Raw genomic sequence first — 5,587 nt, 5'->3', positions numbered from 1 at the left:
CTAGCCTATGATATAAATCAGTGACTCAAACTTTAAAGTACTTACATATTATCTGGGGAATTGTTTAAAAAGCAGATTCTAATGAATGGGTCTGAGGTAAGGACTAAACTCCAGGTGAAGCCAGTGCTGCTGGCTTTACAATCAGCTTTGAATAGCAAGGGTCCACCACACACACTGGTTCCCAACTTGGTTGCGTATGGAACCACCTGAACAGATTTCTTAAAAATGATGAGGCCCAGGTCCTATCTCAAACTAATTCAAGCAGAATCTTTGGATGTGGAGTCTGGGCAGGGAAGGAAGTGGGGATGGAGCTTTAAAAATGACTCAGGTGGGCCCTGGCCTGTTGGCTCAGCGGTAGAGCGTCGGTCTGGTGTGCGGGAGACCCGGGTTCGATTCCCAGCCAGGGCACACAGGAGAAGTGCCCATTTGCTTCTCCACCCCCCCCCCTCCTTCCTCTCTGTCTCTCTCTTCCCCTCCCGCAGCCGAGGCTCCATTGGAGCAAAGATGGCCCGGGCGCTGGGGATGGCTCCTTGGCTTCTGCCCCAGGCGCTAGAGTGGCTCTGGTCGCCGCAGAGCGATGCCCCGGAGGGGCAGAGCATCGCCCCTGGTGGGCGTGCAGGGTGGATCCTGGTCGGGCGCATGCGGGAGTCTGTCTGACTGTCTCTCCCCGTTTCCAGCTTCAGAAAAATACAAAAAATAAAAATAAAAATAAATGACTCAGGTGGCTTTTCCCGCCATCTTTCTGTGCTGGCATAATGGTGGGCGTGAATGTCCTAGCTGATACTCTCAAGAGTATCCACAAGGTTGAAAAGAGAGGCAGGTTTGTATTAGGATGTGCTCCAAAGTCATCATAAGGTTTCTGTGATGATGGAGCATGGTTTTATTGGCAAACTTGAAATTATTGATGACCACAGAGCTAGGAAAATTGTTGTCAACCTCAGGTTCAACAAATGTAGAGTAATCAGCCCCAGATTTGATGTGCAGCTCAAAGATCTAGAAAAATTGTAGAGCAATCTGCTTCCATTTTGTCAGTTTAGTTTCATTGTACTGACAGCCTCAGCGGGCAGCATGGACCATGGAGAAGCAAGACCAAACACTCAGGAGGGAAAACCCTGGGATTCTTTTTCTAGGGATGTAATACATATATGCAAATAAAATGCCTCTGTGGACTTGGGTGCTTCACTCAGTTGTTCTGAACATAACAGCAGCTTAGCAAGAGCTCCTGCAGCAGTGTGCAGCCTTTGTGTTAACTGGTGAATTCTGTTTTCCTGAAGTGAACAAGAAAGTTTTGACTTGTGATAACTCACCCATCATGCTCATGGCTCAGCAGAGGAAGGTGTCTGGCCCTGGCTTGACAACGCTTATTTCATGCACTGTTATTAACTGCCCTGAAATATATGGTTAGTTAACTATGCAAGTGCTTATAAGGAAGCAGGCTGGGAGACAGCTAGAGCCCAGAGATCACTAAGACTCATTTCAAAGTATGTAAATTTGGATGGCATGTCAATAACATTTTATCAATATGTGTTCGTCAAATCGCCTTTTTATAAAAATGAAACGTCTTTTTTATTTTTTTTTAAAGCTTTTATTCATTTTAGAGAGGTGAGAGAAAGAAAAGGGAGGAGGAGCGGGACGCATGGATTCATAGTTGCTTCTGATATGTGCCTTGACCCATCAAGTCTGGGGTTTTGAACTGGCGACCTCAGCATTCCAGTTGATGCTTTATCCACGGCACCATCACAGGTCGAGCTGAAACATCTTTTCTAACTACAGTTTTACTGTTAATGTGTCACAAGTGTGTTCCTGGAATTGGGGTGAGTGAGTTTGTTGGACCACTTCACCTGGGAAATGCTTATAAAATGCGTATAAAGAGCTCAACCACAGAAGAGGGCAGGTGGCTTGTGTGAAACAGACCAGGGGTCCGCTCCCCTTTCCTAAGAGCCGAGCTGTCCAGGGCAGATACAACAAGAGGCGTGGGCATGTAATTCAACTTTCTAGTAGTCACAGTAAGACAAGTAAAGAGACAGTTGGGATTAATATTTTTAAATACACATTTTATTTATTTTTAATTTTTATTAATTTTTCTTTCTTTTCAAAAGAGATGAGAGTGAGGAGCATCAGCTCGTAATTGCTTCACTTTAGTTGTTCATTGATTACCTTTAGTTGTTTATCGTATGTGCCTTGACCAGGCAAGCCCAGGGTTTTGAACCAGCAACCTCAGCGTTCCAGCTTGATACTCTATATACCAGGAGTTGGGAACCTATGGCTCGTGAGCCAGATGTGGCTCTTTTGATGGCTGCAACTGGCTCGCAGACAAATCTTTAATAAAAAAAAAATAATAATGTTAAAAATATAAAACATTCTCATGTATTACAATCCATTCATTTCGTACTGCTCATGTTCATGGTTGTGGGTGGCTGGAACCAATCACAGCTGTCCTCCAGGGCAACACCAAATTTTTATTGGATAATACATGGGTCATTACATTTTAAAATATGTGGTGTTCATGGCTCTCTCAGCCAAATAGTTTCCTGACCCCTGCTATAAACTGTGCCACAGGTCAGGCAACTTTTTTTTTAATATTGTTTTTCAGAATGTTAAAATTTTTAACATGTACTTGGATATGAATTAAACGGGATTTTACTCTTTGTAATAAAATTTTAAAAGTGACTAATGTGCCCTGGCCAGTGGCACAATGGATAGAGTGTCAGCCTGAGAACCAAAGTTGTCAGTTCAAACCCCAGTCAAGGCACATACGAGGCACAATCAATGAAACAACTAAGTGGAAGAAGGCGTTGATACTTCTCTCTCTCCTTTCTCTCTCTCTCTTTTTTCCCCCTCTCTCTCCCATCCTCTCTGTCAAAAAGAAAAATGACTAAAATTACTGTAAAATATATGTTTGTCTAACCACTATGCTGTACACCTGAGACTAATAAAAAATAATATTGAATGTAAACTGTAATTAAAAAGACGATTAAAACAAGAAAGCAAAAAAAAGTGACTAAAGTTATTTTTAAAAGGGAAGGAGGGGGGCCTGACCTGTGGTGGCGCAGTGGATAAAGCGTCGACCTGGAAATGCTGAGGTCGCCGGTTCAAAACCCTGGGCTTGCCTGGTCAAGGCACATATGGGAGTTGATGCTTCCAGCTCCTCCCCCCCTTCTCTCTCTCTGTCTCTCTCTCTGTCTCTCCCTCTCCTCTCTAAAATGAATAAATAAAAAAATAAAATAAATAAATAAAAAATAAAAATAAATAAAAGGGAAGGAGGGGGCAGTGTTGCCAGTAGACTATCAATGACAGAATATGATTAGTCATTCTATGTGTATCCATGATCTAATTTTTTAAAACACACAGTTTAAAAATGATTTTGAAACATATTATTCAAATTAAAAAGTAGAGTTTTTCTGAGTAAAGATAAAGAATACTATAAAGGTGACTTAGGGAAAAGAAAGGATGAAAACCAACAAAGTATAAAGTCCATCCCATTCCCAGGGTTGACAAAGAAAATGTTCTGCCCTGGCCAGATAGCTTGGTTGGTTAGACAGAATTGTCCTGGAGCACAGAGGTTTCTAGTTCAATCCCCAGTCAGGGCACATACAGGAACAGATGTTCCTGTCTCTCTCTCCTGCTCTCTCTATAAAATCAATTAAAAAAAGAGGAAAATGTTCTAATGAAAGTAGTAAAAATTGATTACTTTCTAATGTTTTTCCAAATTAAATTTTTATTTATTTATTTATTCATTTTTAGAGAGAGAGGAGAGAAAGAAGGGGGGAGGAGCAGGAAGCATCAACTCCCATATGTGCCTTGACCAGGCAAGCCCGGAGTTTCGAACCAGTGACCTCAGCATTCCAGGTCGACGCCCCATCTACTGCACCACCACAGGTCAGGCTGTTTTTCCAAATTTAAACAACAAATGCTAAAGCCAGACGTGAAACTGTAAATGAATAAAATGTTGGTGGTTCTAATTTTAGAAGACAGGGAAATTGTCTTTTGTAGCAAATGTTAATTTATAAAACCAGCATAAAATATATATATATATATATATCTACATACCCACATAATAAAAAAATAAAATTGCTCACCAGTTAAAATTAAATGATATAATTTTTTCTAAATAACTGAAAACTAAACATATACAGGTATTTAGACAAATTTGGATAAAAGAAACAAGGTAGATTTCTGATAATTTTTATATGTCTTTGAATCCATTTGGAATAATAGTATTACCTGTAAGAGGATTTAAATTATTTACTATCAGTATAATCTCTATTAGCTCTCCATTGCTGTGTAACAAATTACCTTCAAATTTAGGAGCTTAAAACAACATACACTTATCTCATAGGTTTTGTAGGTTAGGAATTCAGAAGTGGGTTCACTGTATGATTCTGACTCCGTGTCTCTTAGGAGGCTTTGGTTAAGATGTAGGATGGATTTACAATTACCTGAGGGATTCACTTGGGACTGGAGGCTCAGTTTTCAAGACAGCTTATTCCTATGTCAAGGGCCTCAGTTCCCCACCAGATGGACAGCTTGAATGTCTTCATGATCAGACAACTGGTTCCTGCAGAGCAATTTTTCCAAGAGAGAAAGAGGAGACCTTTTATGATCTAGTATGAGAGGCCGCCATCATCACTTCCTCTGTATTTATTTGTTAGAAGTAAGTCACTATATCCAGCCCCCACTCAAGAGAAAGAGAAATTAAGCTCCACCTCTTGAAGGGAGGAGTTTTAAAACCTTTATGGACCTATTTCTAAATCTACCACAGTCTCTGTCATGTAGAACTACAGTTTGCTGTCAGAACTGTCTGTCAAGTGGATGATTGTGTATTTTCCTGAAAAAGTCTCCTACCTTCCATATATCCAGTGTCTCAATTCCCATTTATTTCTCAAACTACTCTCTTTTAACCCCTTTTCCTCTGAACATCTTCTCCAAAGATCACTAAAAATCTAGTAGTCACCAATTGAATGGGCATCTTATTTTTATGTCTCTGCAACATTTGATACTGGTTAATCACTTCGTACATGGAATTATCTTTCTTTTGGCTTCTTATATAATACTGTTTCCTGGTTTTCTGTTGTGTTGTATTTGAATAGTAGTTTCCCAGTGCTGGCTGCACAACTGAGTTTTGTAATTTTTTAAAGTCTTTTACACATGAAGTAATGATTTTATTGTTGTTCTTATTTGCATTTCGTTGACATTTTGGAGTAGAGTCCTCCTGGAAAGATAAGGATGGAGTGTAAGTTTCCTAAGAATCCTGTAACAGTGTACTAAAACTTGGGTGGCTTAAAACCAGAAACTTATTATTTCATACTTATAGAAGCTAGAAGTCTGAAATCAAGGTGTCAGCAAGGTTATGCTCTTTCTTTTTCTTTTTTTTTTATCTTTATTTTTTCTAATTGATTGATTTGAGAGAGAGAGAGAGAGAGAAAGGGGGAGGAGGAGGAAGCATCAACTCATAGTAGTTGCTTTTCACATGTGCCTTGACCAGGCAAGCCTGGGGTTTCAATCCAGCAACCTTAGCATTCCAGGTCAAATCTTTTATCCACTGTGCCACCACAGGCCAAGCAGTCATTCTCTTTCTGATGGCTCT

At 40.1% G+C, this 5,587-nt stretch overlaps 1 pseudogene; it reads left to right on the top strand.

Moving 5' to 3' along the window:
• Positions 1 to 755: 755 nt before the first annotated feature.
• On the top strand, positions 756 to 1,130 carry LOC136405923 (small ribosomal subunit protein uS8-like; annotated as a pseudogene).
• Positions 1,131 to 5,587: the final 4,457 nt, after the last annotated feature.

Source organism: Saccopteryx leptura, chromosome 5 (genome assembly GCF_036850995.1).
Source record: "Saccopteryx leptura isolate mSacLep1 chromosome 5, mSacLep1_pri_phased_curated, whole genome shotgun sequence".
NCBI classification, from domain to species: Eukaryota; Metazoa; Chordata; class Mammalia; order Chiroptera; family Emballonuridae; genus Saccopteryx; species Saccopteryx leptura.
The sequence above is the reverse complement of the archived record's forward strand: the minus strand, read 5'-3'. Positions and strand labels throughout refer to the sequence as shown.